At 18.7% G+C, this 27,595-nt stretch overlaps 1 long non-coding RNA gene across 1 annotated transcript; it reads right to left on the bottom strand.

Annotated features, from left to right (window-relative positions):
* Positions 1-256: 256 nt before the first annotated feature.
* On the bottom strand, positions 257-27,033 carry LOC122714510. Its single transcript, XR_006346654.1, has 5 exons — positions 26,869-27,033; positions 22,812-22,897; positions 22,244-22,356; positions 815-1,217; positions 257-726 (listed from the first exon to the last, which is right to left on the bottom strand). It is a non-coding gene; the product is annotated as an uncharacterized LOC122714510 (long non-coding RNA).
* Between the last annotated feature and the right edge of the window lie 562 nt (positions 27,034-27,595).

Here is a 27,595-nt window from a genome sequence, read left to right on the forward strand (position 1 = left end):
TTTTCTAATAAAGTAATATTTTTTTATATTGACTTTTATAAATTTTAAAATTATGTAAATTTTGAGAGTAAGATCTGTTGGATTTTTTAAATATACAATTAATTAAAGTTAAAAATGATTTCAAAATATTATCAATTGAAGACATGATTCAATATCTTCATTTAACAAAGGATATTTTGAGATGATGGAAATATAATCGAACAAGATTTCCATTATTATCTGCAAAAAGATTTTTTAGTTATCTGCGACTCAAATCACAAATAAACATTTATTTTCTATATTTACAACACAAATTGGAATAGAATTACTAGAAACAATAAAAATATGTTATTTGCAAAATATTGTTACGTTCGACATTCAATTTTTCATTATATTTCTTTATTTACAAACTTTTTTATATTTCAACACTTAATTTACTTATAATTATTTACACTTTATTTCGTTATTTATGAAACAATATAATATTTGCTTAGGAAAAACACACGATCGTTCCATGTCCGAAAAATGGTTTCATTTAATTAATATCTTCGATATCAATAACAACAAATATTGTCGTTTCCCGTATCGCGATTCATACTATTTCACACTATAATTGTCAACGTTCGTAACATTATCCTCTCCTTTAAAAAAAAAACCTGGATGTCTTATTCGCGACAGTTTTAATCAAACTTTGTTCAATTTGCTGCTATATTCAATATGATGCTATATTACATAGGATACTCTTATCTGAAAAAGAATTTTGTATATATAAATCTTTATGACTTTCAGATAAGAATCAAAATTAAATAAAAATCAAAATCAGATATTTCTTTACATCGATTTCTTCTGGTTTTCCTTCTTCTTTTTCTTATGACAATCTTTTTGAAAATGTCCTTGCTTCTCGCTTAACACAGATTTGTTTCTTCATTCCTTCTTTTCAGTTTATTATTGGTTTATTATTGAAGTATTTCGATTTATTTTGTTTAATCTCTTGAGATACAGTCATTTCCAAATTTTAATGAAGACAACTCTTAAAGATACGAAATGTAAAAATTTTTTAATTTCCTAGTTGTCCATTTTTGAGAAATAATGAGCAACTGCTTGCAACTTCTCAATCTCGACGGCCAACACTGAAATCGACTTCTTTTTCTGTTGCCACAAATTTCGAAACAAAACATAATTTAAATTCAAAAGATTCTCAACGAAATTATATATAACCAAACTTAATTTTAAATAATCTGAAAAATAATCAACAGAGAGAAATTAAATCCATAAAAATATAGTTTCGCCATATATTTAAATTATATATTTATTTATATATATATTTATAGAACTCATAATTGCGGACAAAAAAAGAGGATTTGAGAAATAAAGTATTAGAAACAATTATTTTTTTTAGACTTCACTAAGCAAAAATTTCACTATTCACATTAATATTTAAATTATTATATATAGTATTTATAAAATTTTATTATATAGTATTTATATAGTATTTATATTGTTTGTTCTATTATTGTTCTATTATTTTAAAATTGTTATTTATGGAAGATAATAATCCATCGAATTTCTCAAGTTGTTTTTCAAGATTCATTCATATATTCATCTTTGGACTTCTGCTTTTTCCATTGCTTCTTTTTCTTGAATATTTCCTTCTTCTTTCTAACGATGATTGACATTGTTCAAATTATTTTTCGATAGAATTTCGAAAATTCAAAACTAAGATTAAAAAAAAAGATTTTTTTTTCTGAGAAAGCTCTCTCGTGACTGTGACTTTTTTTTTTCTAAAAAAAAAAATCCTTTGGAATTTCATTTTTAACATCAGTGTTGCATTCGACTTTATATTATATTTCTTTATTTATTAAATTTTTTTACACTTTAACACTTTAATGTATATTGTGCGTAATTATGACTAATTATTTATTTTATTTCGTTATTTATAAAGTGATATAACTTTTCCTGTGCTGCATAATTGGCCATATTGCAATATTTCATACTGTAGTAAATCGTTCATGACAATAGTGTAGTATATATATACTATAATTTATGTAACAAGAAAACATAAATTACAAGTTTTATTTATTAGAATTTTATGATTTTTTTTCAAGAATAGATATCTTTCAAGTAATATTTACCAACTAAATTTAACAAGCAAGTTTGGAATGCATATTTCAAAAAAAAAATGAATCAAATAAAATAAAAAACTTAATTGATATCAATTTTTTATAGCGAATAGTTTTTAAATTAAAATATTAAAATTTAATTATTTCTTTTAAATATTTTTTATTTATTTTTCTTTTTTTGCAAGAATCGCAAAAGAAAGAACATTAACAAATCATTGTCAAAGAAATTCTAGATTTTAATTGTATTAAAAGTATAAATTTAAATTTCAAAAATCTATCATCCTTCCAACTAGAAAGAAGAAGATAGTGGAAAATATTGTTAACAAAAACATTTTCAATTTTGGAATAAAATGTTAAGTCAGATCCATTTTACATATGGATGAACGAATTGTAAATATTAACACTATGTGAAAAGAAAGATTAATAAAATTATTTTTAATACTAATATAAGAAAATTACAATACGATTCATGATTCAACTTTTCATAAAATATAATATAAAAAACTATAAATAATATTAAAATGATGAAATAGGAAATGATTTTATCTAATATAATAATAATATAAGATTAAATTAGAAAAATAAATTTTATTTTATTTTTATTAATATTTCTTTAGTCTTTATATCTTAAAATATTATATCACTTCTAAAACAATGATTGATATAGCTTTCTTTGACACAGAGAAAAAATATTATAATCTCGTATATGAATTTTCAATAACTAAAAAAATCTTAATATAATAGATTTCTTTAACAATAATGATATATCTCATATTTGTTTTTGTTTTTAATTGATTAATAGAATTAAATATTTAATTATTATCAAAGATATAAGATTTTTTATAATATCTTTAACTAACTCAAATATAATATCTTGCATTATTTATTTTTATATTGCAATTGTTTTTTTATGTAATTCTTTCGTCCAATTAATATAATTCGTTAATTATTTATAATTAATTAAAAAATTTCGATGATTTTAAAATTTTGAAAAAAAAAATAATTTTAAACAAATTTTTTATCTATTATTATATTTGCTTCTCCAAATTAAATATTCTTTTTTATAATAATATTTCTTTTTTAATGGTAAAAAATAAGAGGATAATGATGGTAAAAAATAATGGACAATATTAAAATTACATGGACATTATATAAAAAATATAAAAAATCAACTGAATAATCTAGAAATTCAATAATATGCTACAATAATTTTTTTTTTTTGGAATTTCTTCCTTCCATGCTTGAAAAATATTCTGATTCTTATAACTTATCTTTTTAAAAAATGAATTGTCAAAATAATCTTATATCGAATTTTAAAAAAAATTAGCTAAAGAAAAAAATAAATTTAATAAAAATTTAAAGAAAAAAATATATATATTTTTATATAATAAAAAATATTATAAAAAAAACGAACTTATTTAATGATAGAAACATAGCTAGAAGAGATTTTTGCAAAATATTGAAATTCAAACAAAAATAATAATAGTGACTAATTGAATATTGCAAATTTTCTTTTTTTTATTTAAAATAAAAAATTTGAAAAAATACATATGTGCAGATTTATGAATGGTACTATATATTTGCTTCTATACATAAATTATACTCATAGTAAAATTAATAATAAAACATTACATTATTAAAGAAAATACTTTGCTTCCAATCTGAAAATACAAAAAATAAACAAACAAATTGAAAAGATTCAAAGTCAAAAGAAAGTACAAGAAAAATTTCGAAATTGCAAAACACGAAAATCTATTTCAATAGAATATTAATTTTTCTCTGTATATTTCATCTTTAGAGATAAAATCATTTTTTTGTAACCAAAAATTATTAGATCAGGATAATTAATAATTAAATGAACTAAATAAATAAAAAGATGATAGTCCATCTTTTAATTATCAATTTAAAAATATAATATTAACAATGAAATTAATTAAAATTATCTTTTGTATTTAATATATATTATCTTTTTTTTTCTATTTGATATATGATAATTATTATTAATATTATGTTTAATTATTATAATGTATAATTTTATATAATTATTTAATATTATTCCATAAAATATTACATCTACATTGAAAAAATAAATGATTCAAAAGATAAATATGATCCAAAAGATAAATACTCAAAAAAAAAAAATACGAAGATAATTTAATTACTATTTTAATAAAAAAAATTGAATCAAGAAAATAATGAAGCATTAAACAAAAAAGATTTTTTTATTTGCTTTTATCAAATTTTTAAAATGAATTACTTACAATTAAAATCTAAATAAGAATTTCTAAATATTAAATATCGTACAATATGCATGCTCTGTTCTCCTCATTTCTTTTCTACATTTTCTTCCAATTCTAATTATTCTTTTTATTCCAAATAATTCTCAATGTTTCTTTTCTTAGATATCTCACATATGTGATTGTGTCACCACTTCCTTGTCTCAACCTGATAGAAATAACAACAATGTAAAACATTACAGAGAATATGTTTAAGCATATTAAATATGAAATTACAATTTGCCAAAAAATAAATGCATTTTTTTTAGTTTATTAAATATTTGTTTTATTTTTATTTTATATATTATAAATATTCATATACATATAATCTGATACAAAATAACATAAATAATAAAGAAAATTTAAAGCAAAAAATCAACGAAGTCGAGATTGAAATGGCTCACGTAAGAAAAGCAAGAAAAATGAAAATGCCGAAAAAAAGAAAACATAAGAATTTTTAAAAAGAATAATATATATATAGACTAATTGCTTTCATAATAATAAAAATAACTACTGAATAGCTTTATTTTAATTAATGATTTCTCTATAATTATGTAATTGAATGATGAAACTTTGATGATACATGCTGGAATTATATAAAAAATATGATAATGATATGGAAAATTGATAATAATGTTTATTTTGATGATAATTATGATACAATTCATTTGAAATAATTCATTTGAAATAGACTATATAAACGAAAAGTATGAATATATTAATTAAATGATTAATATATAGCAACCAAATGAATTGAATGATAACGAAGATAAATATATAAGTATAGATAACAAGAAAAAAACTGAAACGAAGAAAAAGTATTTTTAATTTAGTATTAGTAATTTTAGTTTGTAAAATAACTGAAATGCTTAATATTAAAATTGTTAATAATGTTAATGATATATATTGATGATCATTTTAAGAATGGATAAACAATCCGCCTCATTATGAAGAATAACATATATTATTAACATTATATATATTATTATATTAATAACATTATATATATTAACACTTCATATTTTATCAACTATTCACGAGATTAATAATCTGATGTTATGTACAAAGAAGAGATCAACTAATATTAGAGTTAAAATGTCTGAATTTTGTATTTGAATTACCGAATACAATTTTTAATTATAATAGATGTCTATTGAATGAGGTACCGAAATCGGCAAAAATCAAATTACTTTGAATGAAGAAAAAGTAAATTCTATTATATAAAATAAAAAAATTATAAAATATTAGAAATTGAAATTCTTATAGAATTTTTCAAAGAACAATTTATTATTCGAAAAATCAAAAAGGACTTGAAAATAATTGTAAGAAAAATTTTTTCTTCGAAAATTTTTCTGATAAAATTTTTTTAAATAAAACAATTTGAAGAATTATTATAAAAAAAATCTTATAATGATCGTGTAATCAGAAAAATATTCCATATATGAAGAAAATATTTATAATTTGCCAAAAAGTATATTTTTATTGAATTTTGGAAAAATATGATATTTTGCAATAAAAGCAAATAGTAATTATTTAGAAGTGTGGTTTTATCATTGATTTCAATGACCTTGAAATATGTTGACAAAGACAAACATTCTGAATAACTTTTTCTTATATATGCTACTATCGCTACTGTCTTGTTTTGAGTCTTAGTTTTCTAGATATTTACAAAAAACATTTAATAAATTTAAATTTATAATTATGCTTCTATAACATTACATTTTTATTATATACAAATTATATATACATGTTACAATAATATTATAAAATTCAATCAAATATATTAATCTCATTATGTTCTATGTTACTTCATCACTTCATTTAATTATTTAATTAAATAATTGTTAATTTAATCAGATAGAAATGACTTAAAATAAACTTCATCTATCATAGATGATAGATGATAAATGTTTGATATGTATTCTGTTTGTTTTCTCAATAAATAGTAACTGAGAAAATAATATTAAATAATACTTCCATTGTATAATTATATAATTATCAATTTTTAACTATTAAACTCATTAAAATTTCGTAAATTATATTTATGAAGAATATAAATGATTGTTTAGCATAATTTATTTTCTAATGATTAATATATTCAAAATATATTGTATTTGCAATATCCTAAAACAAATAATATTTAACAAAAAATATTAAATGATTTTGCTATGCAATGATGTGATCAGAAAACAGAATAGAACGAACAGAAAACAGTTATTTATGATTATATATATTACATACTACTAATAAAAAATTTTCAAATGAGTATAAAACTCTATATTGCCATTCAAATACAGAAAAATTATATAATATTCAAAAAATTCATTGAACAATCTAATTTCACAGTCCAGATTTATTACTATATATAATAAACATTTATTAGAAGTTTGAAAAGATTGAAAAACAGCATTAGCAAAAGAAGAAATAGAGCAATTCTACATAACATTTAGTTTCCAGGCTTTCACTATCTAAAATTAAAGAAACAGAATAATTCAAATGTTATTTAAAAAATTTTAAATATAAAGTTAAAAGAAAAAAATTTTATTTATTATTTGATTAATCCTTATACTTCTAACTTTCTAGATTATGTCTAGAGACCAATTTCTTTTGAAATTTTTAATTCTCAAAATAATCATATTATTAGTATTAACATTAGAAATTCTTATATTTCAAATGCAATGAAACAATAATTTCTGAAATTATAATATAATAATAATATAATATAATAATATATGCTTTAAATATTTTTTTCAAAATATGTACTGAACATTTTTTTTAAACTATAACTTGAAAATTAATAAGATATGCTTATATAACATTTATAATATATATATATATATATATATATATATATGTATTCATTTCCTATCAGAATGCAAAGATACATTACATGATTAGATTTTTGTCAAAGCTAAGCGTCGCATTATGTCATGTAACATGGCTCTAATTTAAAAGTATCAGTGATAATGTGAACATATTCTGTAGAAATTTTCCGAAGCTTTATTCACTTTTAATGCTAAAGAGGGATAACATACGATGTCCCTATCCAACAATCTTCTCCATGAACTGAATGGAGAAAACAAAAAATACAACGATGGCATGTTTGTTTTGACAATTCAAAAGAAATAATCATATTTATAGTAAAATAACCATAATCACATTCAAGTTATTCAATAATTATAAGATTAAAACGAAATGCGATGAAAAATGGATCTTACATAACACAGATGAAAATTATAGCTCCATGGAAACATCCACATCAATGACAAAATTCAATATTCATATTAAAAAAAAAATTTGCTTTCAATTTAATAAGATAAAGGATATAATAATAAACTGTAAACTATTTAAATCTGACTAAACAATTACAATAAATTACTGTTATAATTAAAGAATTCATAAGCTGAACTGGGAAAAAAAACAATTTTTTATCAGCCAAGAAAGTAGACAATATTCTACAATACATATTGCATAAGAGACGAGGAACACTATCACAACAACTGCGTTAAAATAAGAAAACATATAATATATTCTTCAGATCACAAAAATTACTTCAACAAATCTATATAGAGAATATTTCAATTCCATTGAAAAAATAAAAAAATATATTGGTAACTTTATTACCAATAAACCATTTCATTTTTCTTCAAGATATTTATCAATTAGATAGAAAACAGTAAAAAATAATGATGAATACTTAGAAATATAATCTTATATATTTTCTTTTATAAATAAAAGCTAAAAATTTTAAAAAAATATCGAACTTATTTGCAAACTTAATAAAAATTTTTGTAAAAAAAAAATTCTTAGAATTTATAATACAATGTATTATATAATGTGTTCCCAATTATCTTATCAGCGAAATATTTCAAGCAATAACTTTGATTTACATGCATAATAGACAATGATGCGAAGATGGGGCGTTTGCGCATACGCTATAAATCATACAATGTAACATCAATTAGAAAAATACTATATTTGTAACATTAAGTCGTATCATCTGAGATGATTTATAAAATGTTCTGATTAATTATTGATTAATTTAAAAAATATTTGTTTAATAATAAATGTCTTTATTTTATAGCAATGACCGATGGTCATAATGATCATTATTATCATCTGCTTTTAACGAAAAAAATGATACTAAAATATATAAAATTACTATTATAGCACATATATAGCATATCAATCATACAATGGAAGGAGAAATATATAGAACTATATTTAAAGTAAATTTAATTATTTTAAAAGTATTGAAACTCTTTAAATCTTAGGAAAAATCTTGGAAATCTTAGGAGTTTTGAAAGTTTTGATAAATCTTAGAAGTTTTAATGATATTTAAATTTTCACTTTTTTTTCCACATTTATAACTAAACTATAAATATTGACGAAAAATAATCGAAAACAATAAAGTTTTCAAAATAGGATATTTGTGAAATAATATTATACTACTCAACAACAAATATTTTTTTATTTTTTACTTTTTTTATATATTTGAAAATCTATTACACGATTTTGAAAATTTGTAATAAAATTAAAGTTATAACAATAATTTTGAAAAGTGACGTATAAATATACATAATAGCATTGAACATTAGGATATAAATAAATATTATATAAATAAATAATTTCAATATAAATAAATACTTTCAATTTTAAATATTTTCAGTATATATATATAGTGTTAATTGATATATATATAATATATATAATACGCAGTCTTGTTAAAAAAAATAAAAACAAAAAGGACAAACCATTGAAATATTTTCAAATATTGCGAGATAATCATTTTAAAACAAAATTATAATAAAGAAAATGTTTGTTCAAAAATTGATTAATTTAAATAACAAGATTTAATTCCATCTTATAAGATATTCAAACTGATAATCAAAGAAGAAGAATTACACAAGATCATACATCATAGAATCCTTGATTTTATCAGTAGTATATTAAAATTGTCATGAACCTAATAAATATTTATAGAGTTATTGAATCTATAATTTTGATTTAATTCATCATTGTTGAAATATATTAATGAACAATTTTTGGAATAATATAATATTTATTTGTAAAATATTCTAAATTTTGAAAAGAACAAATTTTATTTCTTCTTGTAAATAAAAATAATAATAACAAAACAACTTTTAAAGTGATATTAATTCAAAAATGTTTTATGTAAATGAAGAAAAAATGGGAAAAAAAGCAAGTTTAATAATGTTATGAATGAAACATTCAAATATTGACATATTATATATATAATATTGATATATTATATATTATTACGTAATTTTTAATAAGCAATGCAAGAAAAGCAATAAATAAAATGTCAAAAATTGAAAAAAATCATGCAATTGTTTATTTTCATAATTTTGAAGAAACAATTGTAATACTAAAAGCATTACAAGTACAAGATTTTCTATGTTGAATTGTATATATAAATTTTTATAGATAAATAGAATGTAAAATGATAAAGAAAAACTTTTAAGCAATAAATGATACAAAATAATCATAATGATCATAATTTTATAAAACTGCTCAATATTTTACAATAATATTAAATTTTTAAGATTTCTTAATCAGTGTATCATAAGAAAAAAAAATCATAAAGATAAAAAAATATATATATTTTTTTTAAAATAAAATAAAATGTTTACAAAAATAGGTAATATTTCATTTAATTTTATTATATTATTTTACCATTTGTATTTTTGGTTATTACTTATCTCGATTTTTATTGAAAATGTATTTTATTTTATTAAATAAAATATAATGTTAAAATGTTTTTTAAATTAGTAATTAAAAAAAATAGATATACATCCTAAATATTTTTTAATATTATGATGTTTTTTTAATATTTGCAATGAGATTTTACAATTGTAATGATCATTCAATTTTTTCAATTTTTTTTAATTATACTTTGTAATATTTTCAATTATATTTTTATTTAAAGATTGAGATTTTTTGACAAACAACTGCAAGCATTTTTTTTTACTGATTCCATCAAATCGCTATTTAAAATAATATAATCAACATCTATTTATATAGATATATACATCTATTTATATAATCAACATTTTATAATTTTCATATTTTGATAAATTACTCTAAAGTATAAGAAAATTACAAAAACCATATTTATATATTTTATTTTTTAAACCAATTTGATAATATATATATAATATTCTTCTCCTCCAATTTTATTGTTCAAATTTTGTCTTTTCATATAATTTTTTTAATGTTATATTTATATAACAATATAACAATAAAATTAAAATAACAATTTTAAATTTTCTTTTGTCTGTTCATAATATTTCATTTTAAATGCTTAAATAATAAGAAATAATTGTATTCACTGATAAAAATAATTTAATATTATTATATTAATTATTATTTATATTAATTAGATACTTTTATTCATATATGATATAAAGAAAATCCACAATTATGATCAAGAATAATTATAAATAATTATATTCTATCAATTTAAAAAACATTAAAACAGTTTATAAATGTAAATGAGAATTATGATTTACAAATAGGACAAAATATTTGATTTATGAACAATATCTTGATAAATAGATAAGTCTATCTATTCAAAAATATATATATATATATAAAATATGATTTAATATGAATTTTCTTTGATTAAATCCATTGAACTCATCAATGTTTTATTTAAAATATTTATTTATAAAAAATATTAATATTTAATGAAATCTGTAATTGCGAATTGTAGAAAAATGTAAAGTATATGTAATAAAAGCGGATTCAATCATTTTGTATTCTTCAAAACAATTTGCAGAGATGGACATTGATTCACACACTGATTCACACAGCGTGCTAATAAAAAATATCTCTGTGCGTATTTGCACATTTTATAATTTTTTCCACCAGGAAAAATTTTTCTTTTTTTCTTCTTTTTTCTAAAGAAGAAGTTTTCATGTTTTAACAATACGTGTATATGTTCCACATATTTACACAATGTTCAAAATGTCCATTATGAATTTTTCTATTGCATGATCTTCGAATCCACTTGATTATATCAATATTTAATTTCATTTCATATTTACTTTTTCACAATTCTTTCTTCTAAATATTTTTTCATCATTCAAAAATTCAAAGCTTTATATATATAAAGCTATTATTTTATTCATATATATTTACAGATTTATATAAAATTAAAAATTATTTTAAAATAAAAATTATTTTAAATTATTAAAAATTCTACGCAAAAGTTTTTGCTTTTATTATTAGTTAGTATTTATTATATTTTTTTAATTTTAAAAAACTTAAAAAAATTCAATGGATTTGGATTTAATTTCAAAAATTCAAATATTATTCATATAATTTTCTTTTTGCGATTATGTAACAAGTATATGTCACTTAAATATTTTCTAGCTCTTGTATCATGCATAAACCAAATATTTTATCATATTTGTCATACTATATAATAAATTTAATATATATATATATATATATATATATATGGAAAAATTGTCTGTATAATTGTCTACATGCCGATAAGATATAAAATCCAATTAACAACATATTATTAGATATGAATTTACGTCATTTCAAATGTTATTTTTGGTTACCATCATTTTATTTTTTTATTTTTCTTTATATATAAAATTTAATATTTATAAACTTGTAATGAGAAAATTTTTTTATTTTCAAATTTTATTGTTATTTTTTTTATTATTATTGTTATTATTATTATTATTGTTATTATTATTATTGTTATTATTATTTATTATTTTTTAAATTTATTTATAATAAATTTTATCATTTTTATTTTTATCTTAGTGACAGAAATCTGTAACAAGTAATTTTTAAATTTCTTTATTTCAATCAAAATTATGAATATGTTAATTAATTCACTTTGCATTGATACTAAATTGCCATTTAAAATTATTTTGTAATGCACATTTTCTTCTATCCACATGTATGTATCCATCATGTATATTTATAAAAAAATATACTTATCTGTCTTTTATACATCTTTGTTGTATTACATACAATGTTGTATTATATACTTTGTTGTTATTATATACAAATCGACATATATATAAAATTTTGTTCTGTTAATTCTTGTACACATAGCCAATGATAGAAATACAATTTATCTTTCTTTAAAATTTTCCAAGAGAAAATAAAAATAATTTTCTGATGCTGCTTCAATTCATATGTTCAAATGCTTGATTTATTTTCAATTTTTTAAAATAAAATTATTTTTTTTGTTTTTACTTATTTTGAATTTTTGCTTTTATATGTTAATTCTAATAAACATTGAAGCATTTTTTTATTTGATTTTCTTTTGTATCAGGAAAAGTTTAATTTTTTGTTTTGTATTTACTTTCGTCTATTTCTATGTAGTTTGGCTTCCATCATTATCATTGTGAATTAAATCCTATAGAGTTGTAATTTAAAAAATTACCATAAAAAATATAATATTTTAATTTCAAAAAATAAAAAATTTGTTTTATGAATGAATAGAATAATGAATAATAATTAATAATTATTTACAAATATAAATAAAAATAAAAAAATATCACATAAGATCGATTACATAATAAAATTAAAAATAAATTTTGAGAATTAAATTACATTTTAGAGAAAATAATAGAATCTTTTATAATTATAATTATATCTTTTATAATTATATTTAAATAATTTTAATAGTGTTTCAATAATAATTATATTTAAATAATTTTAATAGTGTTTCAATGATAATGATAATACTATCAATTGTTCAAAATCAAATATTAATATTGATTCTGAATAAAAAAATTTATTATTTATAACATTTTTTATAATTTTATTTATTCTATTATTTAGAAATATTGATAACGAGCAATTCTATAAATAAAAATGAAAAATTATTGTATCGCTATTGTTAAAATAATACTCATCGCGACATCTATATAAATAATTTTATTGCCATTATGTGGCGTATATCATAGCTGATTGCATTACCGATATATTGATCCTTTTCCTCATATCAAGAAAAGAGAAAAATTAATAAATATTATCAAATAATAAATAATAAATATTATTGGGAAATCTTCCTTCAGCCATAATTGACATAATTTAGATAATAAAATAATGATCAAAATAAATTATAAAGTTTATTTTATTATTATTTTACTATAAAATTTAAAATTAAATTTAAAATATAAAATTTAAAATATACCTTCATTAGATGAATCATAGAATGGAAAAAGGCAATTTTAATAAAAAGCACAATTTTAATATTTAAAATATCGATTAAAAAAATATGTTATGGTTGATCAAAAGCTTAATAAATAAAATTTTTTTTTTATGTTATATAATAGTCATAATTCGAATTGCTATAATTTCATAGTTTCTGAGATATTAACAAACGTTACGTTAATACTATCAATACATACAATAACTTATGAAATTTTGAACATTTTTTTATTTTTCGATGAAATATTAATGAACAATTTTTTATTTTTTCATGAAATTTCGTAATTGTTTGAAGCACAATAGATTGTATACGAAGCAGATATTTTAACTAAATGAAATTAATGTTTTAATGAATTTTCATTTCTTTAAATATAATTTTGTAATAATGTCGAATAATTTTAAATTAGATTAAAATTTTTAATTAAAAAATGTTCAAAATGCTTAATCATTCTATAAAAAAATTTCCTGATTCATTGTATATATACTTGAAACGACAGATTAAAACAATAGTCACATTTATTTGAAAAAACGTTAGAAAGTTGGTTAGAAAATTAATAATATTAGTAAGAATCATAATATGCTAAAAACAGAAATTATATTATCACATTCTGCGATCATTACTTAATAAAGTCTAACATATAAGCGTAAAATAATATTAAATGTTAAAAAAAGTAAGAGTTCAAATAAGTCTATTAATGAGTAACATTTAATAAAAACAGATCAAATAAAGCACTCAATGAATAGATAAAAAAAAAATGATAGCAATGAGCAAATATTAGTTCAAGTCAAACAACCAGTGAAAAAACAATATAAGAAAATAATAAGAAAAAAAATCATTTTCAGTTAAAATTATATATCATTCAATCCAAAGATTGAATATATATATGCATAGATATGATGTATAATAATAAGCATAAATTAATTTTTGTAAGATATAAAATATATATGTACAATGCACAATATGCATGGAAGAAGAATAAAATAAAATATCATTCACGTTGAAGTTGTTCATTCACACTAGAATATCATTTCTTCGTAATATATTGAATATACCTTAAAACAATACGAAGAATATTATTTTCCAATGGATGAAATGAAATCTTCGGATTATCCAGAAACTTACGAATATTTAGTCAAAAAGAAAAAGAATTTTTGAAGACTGGTAGAGGATGGTTTAGATAATGAAATACAAGCTCTCTATGAAGAAAAAAAAATTTCTGAAGATTATTGAGACGATTTAAATAATGAAATATAAATTCTCTATAAAGAAGAAAGATATCATTCTATATAAAGTTTTTGATCGAGAATCGAAATGAAGTAAAATATTAATAATAAAAATATACATTAGAATGTCATTTCATATATTCTCAATACCTCAAGAAAAACAATATCATAGCCTGATGAATAAAGTCAATTCTATTATTCAGAAATATAAACATTGTTAGAACATTTTTATATTAAGCCATTTATAGTATTTTTATTTTATCTGGTCAAAAAAAAGAAAAAAAATTTATGAAGATTGTTATTTTTGATAAAGATATCTCCAAACAAATAACAAGATTTCATTCTATATATAGAATGTTTGAGCAATCAAATCAAGTTTCTACATGGAATATATTGAAAAATTATGATATGAATTATGTATTAAAATAAAAATAATAAAAAGTAAAAATCTTTACATGAAATTCTATTACATATGGTATTTATTTTTTAAAGTTTGCCAACCTATTAAATTTGAATTTATTGAAAAATCAAAAGAAATTATAGAGTAAATAAAATATTTAATTATAGCTTAGATGATAGCAATGGATATAAATAATAAATAAATATATAATATACAAAATATAAATAAAAATTTGAAGAATTAAAGTTATTCAAGTACTTCAGATCGTTCTCTTTTTGCAATAATTGTAATATCATTGAAATTTTTGACAAACAATAATGTAATTTTATGAAATAATGAAATATCTCATTTTATTAAATTTTGCAGATAAGTAAAATTACAATACATTAAAAAAATTTAAATTCTTAAAAAAAGAAGAAGAAATAGATCAAAAATTAAAAATTTAGAAAAAAAAAAAATTAAAATAATGATCTGGATAGAAATGGAATGATTGAAGGGATGGATAATAAAAAAAAGAATAAAAAATTATTTACTAGGGTAATAGGAATAACTAAGAATAAAGAAATTATGTTGTTGATAAGAAAAAAAATAAAGAATAATAATCCTTATTTAATAAACAAGTTATTTCAGATTAAATGTATACAAAAAAGTATACAAAAGTATACAAAAAAATTATGAATTAATTTAATGTTAAAATTTATAAATCGATAATACACTGATTTGAATTATCTCAAATCGATTTCACAAATCGGCAGATTACTATAATATCGACTCAAATAGTGTAATTGATTTTTATTTTTTCTTGGTAGAGAGTACATCTTTTTTCTTTTTGAAATATTAGATGAAAACTTCAATTCAACGTAAAATATTGCAATAATTCTATTCCATGATATTATATATTAAATATTTAATATCGAAGAATTATTAAAAAATAATAATGATTTCGTTAATATGAAAAATCTTAGAGTAAGAGCAATAAAATTAATATAGAAAATTTTAAAACTTCATTTCTCGTCAGGAAATAACTGAATATATTATATTTCTTTATTTCGTCATCTGTACAATTTAAATACATAGCTATTGTTATTAAAACAATTATTCATATACAGAATGTTATATATAAGAAACTATATGAGTTATATATGAGTATTTAGAAAATCAAGAAAATATCAAATTTAATATTTATCTTTTATAAAAAATTTTTTATTTTATTATAAATATAAATATATAATAATATATTTATATATAAATATAATTATATATAAATATATAAATATAATTATATATAAATATATTTATATATAAATATATAATAATATATTATATTTTTTATTTTATTATTTATTATATTTTATTATATTTTATTATAAATTTTTTATTATTATTCTAATTTAAATTTCGATTCGAATATCTTGTTAACACAAGTGATAATTATGATCTTAATATTATTTTAATATTATTTTATTATTATAGAGTCAATGAACAGTTATCAATTGTTGTTTCCAAATAACAATAATCTGACATAATTATTGACAAATATTTTTATATTATTTTTAACACATAATCAATGAGTTCAAGATAATTTACACGGCTATGATAATAATAATATGATAATATAATAAAATAATTTTTATTTTCTTTTTAATTTAATTTAAATTTAACTGATCAATTATCGATCAATAAATTTATCAATCACAAGCTTCAATGATGCGGACTTACTGGAACTTAATCGATAAATGTGAAAAAATATTTCACTCCCCATTATCAAAAAAAAAATATATTGATTAGCTGATATATATTTTCATACCGCCAATTTTTCTATTAGCTAATAATTAGAATAAAGAATTGTATTAAAGAACACGTATAAAAAGACGAGTTTTTATCGTTTTTTTTGTTTTAACTATTGTTTGATTTAGTTCCTTTCTTATCTTTTATTTTTGTTATGTAAAATATTACAATAAACAATAATTCATCAAAAATTTCATAATCACATATCTTTTATCAAATTAAACTATATAATCTAATAATAACTATAATCTATAAATGTATAATTTAAAATTCAAAAATCAGTATGTATTATTACTGCCTGGACAATATGCACACAACAAATTTTATAGTTTTTTAGAATACCAATCTACGATGGAGCCAATTGATTTCTGAATAATTATTTTGATAATGAATAATATATTTGATAATGAATAAATTTGTATTAAAATAAAATTTGTATTAAAAAAAATTCTAAATAAAAATTCATCTACTATTCTTTGATTACTATCTCTAATCAAAAATAATCATTCTAATTTTTAAGTTTGCCTCATGTATCTAGCATTTTGTCTCAAATTAAATCATATTTTCTTACTTATTTGATTCACAACGAAAAAAACTAATGTCGATACTAGTTAATATCTCGTGTAACATAAAAACAAGAACTTGAGAACTCACAATTAATATTATTTTGAACTTCTATGCTTTAGATGCGTTAGATGATACATCTATTCCATATTACAGATAGTACATTTATTGTGCCATATTATTGTGCCATATCTCATTTATGATTCAATAATATCACTATCATTTTAACCAACAGATGATTCTTATTTTTCAATAGTCTGTATCAGAAGCAGTCTTGCTGTCAAGAAAAAATTCATGCCAAAGCCATTTCTCTTCAGATTCAATTATAATTGTCTAGCAACAACGTATCCTATAATAGCACGGTTGTGTATGGAACTTTGAATACAACTAGGAAAAAAAAGAGATATTCTAGTAAAAAAATGTTAATTTTGGTAGAAGTTACTAAAGGAGAAAAAACTAGAAAAGACTGAAGAAATATCAAAAAAAAATAAAAAGAGAGAAATAAAAAAAAAAGAAGAGAAATAAGATAGATAAAAAATATAACAAATGATATAAAAATAAAAATAGAAATATAGGAAATTCTAGAATATTTGTAAAAAAAATAAATAAATAAATTGATATATAAATGAATGTTTGAGCAATAAATATTAAAATAAAATTTGTATTAAAAAAAATTCTAAATAAAAATTCATCTACTATTCTCTGATTACTGTCTCTGATTAAAGAAAAAAAATATGCAAATTGTGTAAGAAGAAAACAAAAACAAAAGAATATATATGAGAAGTATATGAAAAAATAGAGAAAAATTATAAAAGAAGACAGAAAAATATAATAAAAATATTAAAAGAAAAGAAAACAGAAAAAAGAAATAATGATTAGAAAAATTGGAAGAGAAAAAAAAAAGAGAGAAGAATAATAAAGAACAGAAAAAAAATATTAGAAAAGAAAACAATTATAATAAACGAAAAGAAAAAGTAAAACTTATAAACACAAGAAGACAATGAGGAAGATAAGAAGAAAATAAAAGAGTATGGAAATATATTCTAAGCAAATGTAGAAAAAAAGAGTGTGAATAAAATGAAATTAAAAAACAAAGTTAAAAATAGAAATAAAAAGATAAAAAGAAAAAAAAAAAGTGAGAAAAAGACATAATTCCAATAAGGAAACAATTATAAAGAAATATAAAAAGAAAAGATAGGAGAAAAGCCATAATAAAAAAGAAGAAAAGAAGACAAATAAAATTAACAAAAAAAATATAGATAATTATGCCATACAACAATTAAAAATCAAGATAAAATAAGTGATAAGGATTTGTGAAGCAGTCGGGTAACCTGACTTGTGTTTTCAATACTTCGAGTAATGTCAATAGTCTGACAATAATTTATGAGCAGGCCTGGTTTTCCTAATGTTTTCTAGATCTCTAATTTAAATAAAAGTATCACAGTAATGGCCACTTCACGAGTGATATTTGCACATCATGCGATGGACCACTGTGGGAACGAGCGCGAAGGTCTCCTATGCGCTGCGATGCGACCCCGCGAGGCCCATCCTTCGAGGCCACCCTCTAGCGCGACCATTGGTCTCTCCAACCTCTTCTCTATGTGTATTTTTCCCAAAAGACAAGGATTGGAGGAAAAACGAAGGATCGAATTAAATATTGAAACTGTCTTGCGATAGAGCTGATATAAAAAAAGAGAATAGATAGAATTCGATGACGATACAATCTACATCAAAATACAGTTAGAATCATAACAATTAGCCGCAAAGAAGTATCACCATTCGTTCATTACGAGTTCATAATATAAACGAATATACAGTCTTACGATAGTAGGTGATTCTTCAAACAGTAACATCAGTTTAAGCATCCTGTTTGTGCAATATTCAAAATCATTTATCAATTTTCGACTTTAATAATAAGATTTCATAAAAATTTCATAAATACAGTTGAAATGACAAAAAGAAAAGTAATAAAAAAAAGTAAAAGTAACTAAATAAAAATATATTCGATATTACTTTTGTATAAACTATAATAATAAATAATAATTGTAATCGGCATATTTGCCCATGTTTAATATGATTATTTTTAATTTATATAATTATCTTTTTCATTCGAATATAATTCGAAACTAAACTTAATAATATAATTGTGAGGTTCTTGAATTTGCACAACTGTCATAAAGAAATATCAATAAAGATCTCAAGCAACAATATTAAAACAATATCGATTAAAAACTCGAAAAATCTCAAATATACAAAGTATTAATGTTACATGAGCCTGAAAACTGGTTCTCCATAACTGGTTTTATTTTATTATTATTATATTTATTAAATTTTATTTTATTTTATTGTTATTTACAGTTCAATATTTTATACACGAATGTTACAAAATATTTTATATAGGGATGTTATACAGTATTTTATAGAGGGATGTTACACAGAGATTATATATAGGAAGTAAAAAATATCTTAATTCCATTTTGGAAATAATTCTATTAAATTATATATATATATATATATATATATATGTATAATTTATATTATATATGTGTATATATATATATATATATATATATATATATATATTCATGATGTTTCATACTATAACCGTCAATGCTCGTAACATATATTCAACTATTTTGAAAGGTCTATTTTAATTTTCTGTTTTAATTTTAGAAAGCAAAACAAATATAATAGTTGCATAAAAAAATGTTATAATAGAAATTTATTTAATAAGTTCTACACAATTTAAATTTCCATTAGATAAAGTGAAATATAATGATACAATAATGTGATGGAAATAGAGTTTCTATCTGTCTGATTTAGTTTAACGCAAACTTCAATTATTTATAAATAATAAATAAATAAATTTAAACCAATATTTTTGTATACGAACTTTTATATTTATTTTGATCTCTAAAATAAAACTTTAAAGGATTTCATAAATATATTAACATTCTATTGGTATATTAGTAAGTATTGATATCAGTTAAAAATGACTTTGAAATATTTTTGACTTTGTGATATATATTTCGTTTCGTTTCAAAACATTGCCATGAATGTTTATGTTAATGTTAATGTTATGTATGTTAGATTTATTAATCAAGAAGAAAATATTCGTTTTTTGCATTGCAATTGCAAAAATTTTTATTGTTTTAGTTATTTTATTTCTAATCAATAAAATTATAATGAATATAATAAATTATTTATATATTTATTGTTTATAAATATTTATATATTTATTGTTTATAATTTATTGTTATTAGTTCTTTTTAATTATTATCTATCACTAATTTATTATCATTCATTTATTATAATTTTTTTATTCTTTTTTTTGATTTTTCTTCTTTGTTTTTTTTCCAATTCATAAAATATTACATACATTTATCATAATTCAAAAAATCATAAAAAATAGATTTACTATCTATTATATATCTTGTTTTTTTTTTGATATTTATAGAGACTATATAATTTTCTAATAATTATTTTTAAAATTTTCGTATCTTTAATGACATATTTTCTTAATCGATTATTTAATTTAATTCAAATATTGTAATCAGAGTAATATACTTAATTCTTATATTATATGTAAATACATTAATCACTCCTTAACAATTCAAGCCGTATGCTTGGAATCATTATCTTGTTGAAAGATTGATTCATTTGCAAACGAATTAAATTGTTTTCAAATTATCTTGCATACAAAATTTCATATCAATACCATTAGAATTTTTCAAAATAATAATTGATTATACGGATAATACAAAAACCAATTTTTTTTTATAAAGAATCATCTAATTATTTTAATTAATTATCAATGAATAATAGTAATTGTAATTATAAAAGAGTAATCTATAATTTATTAGTTGCAAAAAAGTTTAAGTTATTTAACGAAGAAATACATACTTTTGAAAAATTAAAGAAAGATTAGATATTTTAATATTAATAAAACATAAATATAAATTATATTTCTCAAATTATGAGAATAAAAATGATCAAATGAGAATAAAAAGAATTTTTAATGCAATCTAATATTAAGAAATATAAAGAAATATCGAGAAAAAATGAATTTTCATATTACAAAAATATTGATTACATTAATTCTATATTATCAATCATGGTCTTGAAGAATTAAAATTGAAAGATCCAATGGATAAATAATTTCTTTCCTATAAATTTATGAAAATATATTTTTGTTTTCCATTGAATTTCTCAATTAATAATAATTATAAAAAATAGTATAAATTTGAAATACTATTACATAGAAATCATTTCATACATAATTATTTCTTGTACCTTAAAAAATTAATAATTTAGTAATTTATTATATGTATAATAGTTATAAAAAATATTTGCATGTAATTAATAATTTATTTTAAATAATAATAATAATTTATTTTTTATCAGATTTTATATTTTATTTAAATATATATTTTATGTACTAAATATATATTTAAATTTTATTTAAATTATATTTTTGTATTATATAAGATTATTAATAAATAATAATTAATTAATACATAAATCTTATAATAAATACAATGATGTACAAATATTTTTTGTATTTCAAATAAATATTTGTTATAGATATATTATCACTGTGACTTCAAATTTTTCAAATATTCATCTAAATAGAAGTATTTTAATAATTATTTCTTAACACTTTTTACTTATACTATACTCACCAATAATAAGATATGCATTAGTCCATTGTAGTATCAGTATTTTTGGGTTATTATTCGCAATAAAATTTTCATCATTCGGCAATTTAAATCTTTTAAAATTTTTGATCAATCATCTGCAAAATATAATGTATTCCTTTTTTATTTAAAAATTAATTTCAAAAAGTATTAAAAATTTTGAAATTGAAATAAAAAATATGATTATTATAAATATTTTAAAATAATTATTAATATCATTATTATTATTATTATTATTATTATTATTATTATTTTCAATAGCATTATTTGAAAATATAAAAAAATAAAAATTTTAAAATTTTAACAATTTCAAATAAATATATAATTTCAAATTATATATTCAATTATTTCTTTATCTCAAAATTTCTTTGTTTCAACAGAAATAATCATTAAAATAATATCAAATTTATATTGTATAAACAAAGCAGAATCTTATTTTTAGAATCTTAGTTTTGTTTTGTTTCAATCAAAGTATATATATATTTTTATATAAAATAAATTAAATATAAATTAATTTAAATTATATTTTTTGCAATAAGAATCATGATTTTACCTTATCTACGTAGGATCAATTCTTGTTGATAGTGTTCGGTTTTTTATAGCAATATTTTTTGTTAAATCATCGATTGGAAATGGAATCTATTCGAATTACAATAAATTTCAATAATTTCATATATCAATAATTCAATTTCAATTTCAAATATCAATATCAAATATCAATTTCAATAATTCAGCATATCAAATCAACAATATGATATGCTGAACATAACATCCAATCATTATCATATATTATGAATATAATTCAATCATCAATCGTCAATCATCGCAACTTCTATATAATAGTTCAAGAAAATATTCGATATATTCATTAAACTTCATTGAAATTTTAAACAATAGAAACACATATGTTACATTTGACTTTTTAAAGATTTTTAATATTATAACTACAATAAGATACAAGTATCAAGATTATATATAATAACATAATTATACATACATAATTATTTTGAAGTAAATTCGAAAATATTTGAAGAAATTAGAAAAAATTTTTTAAAGATATATAAAAATAAGATTATAAAAAAAGTATTCAAACATTGCATATATTATTTCTTATTATTTCTACATTTTATCTTATATTAATATTTAATTCATCTTTAACACGAATAATATAATCTCAAATACAATACAAAATAAAATACAATATGTAGAAAACTATTTCCTATTATTCATATTTCAATTATCTATTTTAATAATGTTTTGTTATTTATTTTAATTGTTTAATTTTTTGCCTTTATCAAATCATAAATTTCATATTATGATAAAACCATATTTTATAATAATGAAGTATAAATTTTATATTTCCATTTTAATATTCTATTTTGTTCAAACATAATTACGTTCATTAGAATGTAAAATGTTAAATTTATTTTCGTCAGAAAATATAATGGTATTTCAGAATAAATTATATTATTTATATTATTAATATACGGTTTCTTCTAAATCTATTTGTTACTCTAAAAAAAATTGTTATAAAATTTTTCGATAAAATTTTAAATGAATGATTTTTTCAAATATATAGATACGTTATATTGCGGATATAATATCCGCAAATTTTAAAATCAAGAAATTTTTTTTTCATAAGTAATTAGTTTTTTTTTCTATTTACGATCTAATTATGAACAACTTTCATGGATTTTATTTGTAATATTTTCTGTATTATTCTTTTTAATAATATAAAAAATTCTTTTTAATAATAATTATTAAACAATTTAATAAATGACATATTTGACATATTTGATATTATTGACCTATTTTTACTAAAAGGATTAACTTTTTTTTTGTAAAATTTTAAGACTCTTTATAAAGTTTTAATAGAACTTTTTTTTGCATTTTTATATTTTAAATTTTTCGAAAAATAAAGACTATTAAGTAAATTTTTCAATTTTTGTTTTTTAATAAATTATGTGAGTATAATTATAAGATAGAATTATAAGAATAATTATAAGAATTGCTGAATTGATTTATCTAATAAAATAATTGATTTATCCAATATAGGATACATACAAGTACAATCAATTAAAAAAATATTGTTAACATATCTTAATAAAAATAAAATAATACAATATCAAGAAAATGTACATTTTAATAATAAAAATTTTTTAAATTAAATTTTTATTTAAAGTACAAACACAAAATTTTCAAGAAAAAATATTTACTTACGTAATCAATTTTTCAATAAATAATTTCTCAACAACATACAATGATTGTTAAAAACAGTAGAACTTTCATTTTTTTCTACTGTATATGTTTCCACGGTATAACATGAGTATAATTTAATTAGCAATTGATCAACCTATAACTATAAATAATTAACACGCCAAACTTATTAAACGATGTCTTAGCATGAACTGAGTTCGATCTTAACATTTATTATGTAAATTCATGTAAAAACGATTCGCTTCTAAATGTATTGTATAAATTCAGCATAAACACAGCTCGTCTTTAAGTATCCGTTTACTTTTGTGACCCTTTTTTTACACATATATAACGAATATTCTTTAATTTTCATAAATATCTAACTCATTTGAAAATTTATACAGTTTGAAATTTATAACTCGAATTAATATTTATATACCACGATTTACAAGAAAATATTTTTCTCTCTCTCTCTCTCTCTCTCTCTCTCTCTATATATATATATATATATATATATATATATATATATATATTTGTTTATTTTAATTTAATTAAATTGTCTTTTAGTAATTTCGTTATAGTTAACAATAATAATACAACAATAATACAACAATAATACAACAATAAAACAACAATAAATAAATAAGCAATAAATGAAATAATGGTGAAATTTAATATCAAAAAAATATTCGGATATATCAAATTTATATTAATTTATTTAAATAACAATTTTTATAAAAATTAAATACTATACTTAATACTTAATATTCCCTTTCTTCTGTGACACGTTTTAAGCAGTTTAACATATTAAAAATTATCTTTTATTGATAATAAATTCCATATTTTATTTTTTATTTTTCTTTAATATGTACATATTCGATAATTCAACTCATTGTATAAAAATAATCGAAAAACAAATATATAGAACAATATATATAGAACAATAATCTCTTGTAAATCATGATCGAACACAAATCACTGTCTACAATATTGATATTTTATTTAATAATAATATTATTTGTATCTTATTGTAATAATAACATTATTTTGAACATACTATAATATATTAGATCGTCCCAAAATGTCCCAAATGTTCTTTTCGTTATTAGCACGCATAAATTATCATTATTTTATTTTGAGAAATATATTTTTTTTTCAAAAACGCGCGTACTTCTTCCTTTCAAATATTAAATAATTAACAAATTATACTATATATATTATAGATTATTCTTTTATAATTATACATCAAATGTATAATCAGATAATTTAATAATTTTCTTTAAAAAAATTAAGTTTTTCTGATATTATCAGTACTTCTCAATAACAATATGAAAATCATTTTAGTTATTTCAGCCAAATGGAATTCCGACATTAAGATACTTTGTACGTAAGATATATAAAATTTTATAAATGATAAAATCATGTATAAAATCATATAAATATAAATTATATAATATCATTATTTTATAAAATCATTAAAATATCTAATAATAAGTACCATTAATTTCGATTATTATTCTAGAAAAATGAATCATGAAGGTTTTAGAAAAATATATTTGTATAAAAAAAATGTTTCGGAATAATCTAATAAACATTTATTGTTTAAAATTTCAATAGCCAACTTTAGAATATTTTCTTGAGCTATACATTTATATTATTTTTACAAATTATTTTATTATACTATATAATATTATATAATATATATTTTTTATTTTCATATTTGACAAATTGTATTACTATATTTTAGTTTTTTAATAATATTTTTATCGTTCTTTTATATTTGATATAATTGAATATTTGAAATATTTGAAATTAGTTTAATAATCATAACATATATAATAATTTATCAAAGTTTCTAGATATTGTCAAATTTTTATTATACAAAATGATTCGAGTAAATATTGTTCACTTTGATAAAAATTATCTTAATAATAAAATATTAATATTTAACATATAAAAAAAATATATTAAGATGTTATTTTACATTCTTTTTTTTGCCAATATTTATTTCAAAAAAATTTTACAAATTTTTTTTTAAAATTGCACAGTAAGATTATAACTATATAAAGAAGTCTGTGACAAGAAATAAAACAGTAAATTGATTAGTAAATTTAATAAAAAAAAAAAGGAAAATAATTGAAAAATTTGAATATATTTGTTGTATACATTGAATGTATTTTTCCTAAAAAAAACCTATTAGATATCAAATTGAGATCACTAAAACCAATATTAACTAGAATTATGGAATTAAAATCATTATTTTAATTACAATTTCAGTATTTTTTGTTTTTTTCTTTATTGCAAGCAAAAAAACATAACTTAATAGATTGAAATTATAATGAAATTGGAATTTTTTAGTTTCAGAAAGAATAAAAAAATTAATAATTATTAACAAAAAAAACAATTGAACATACTGATTTTAGTTGACTATAGTTGTAATTTTAATGAGTAACTTCTTTATTAAACTTCTGATAATTTTATATTTTTAATGATCATTATTGCATAAAATATTCAAATCTTGAATTTTAAATTATATTTTTCCTAATATCTTTATCAAATTCCATGAATCAAAAGGTATTTTGTATTAAGAAATATAAAGTATATAAAGTTTTTTCAAGAAATTATTTTTTTATTACTAGATAATGATACTATTCATATGAAAAACATATTTAGATTTAATTAATCTGCTTAAAAAAAAATTTTTTTCATATATCTTCTACTGTATATATATATATATATATATATATATATATATATATATATTGCTGATTTAACGGATATTGCTGATATCCGTTAAACAGATTTAATATATATCAACAAGAAAGATAAAAATTTCACTTGAAAAATACATTATCATATTAATATTGGAGATTATAAAAAATGCACAAACTCTTATTCTTAAATTATAATATTATTAAAACTAAAAAAAATAAGTTTGAAAAGGAAAGATTTTCTAGAAAAAAAAAGAATATAATAGTACAGAATATAATACAAGAATATAATACAGAATATAATAATACTTATATGCAAAAGAAAAAGTGAAAAGAATATGAAAAAGTATAGATATTACTATTATGCAAACAAAATATTTTCATTTTTTGAATATCTATATGTAATATTGTAAAGGTATATTATATATAA

This window comes from Apis laboriosa, unplaced genomic scaffold, assembly GCF_014066325.1.
Source record: "Apis laboriosa isolate Shangri-la unplaced genomic scaffold, ASM1406632v1 scaffold30_cov140, whole genome shotgun sequence".
Classification (NCBI taxonomy): domain Eukaryota; kingdom Metazoa; phylum Arthropoda; class Insecta; order Hymenoptera; family Apidae; genus Apis; species Apis laboriosa.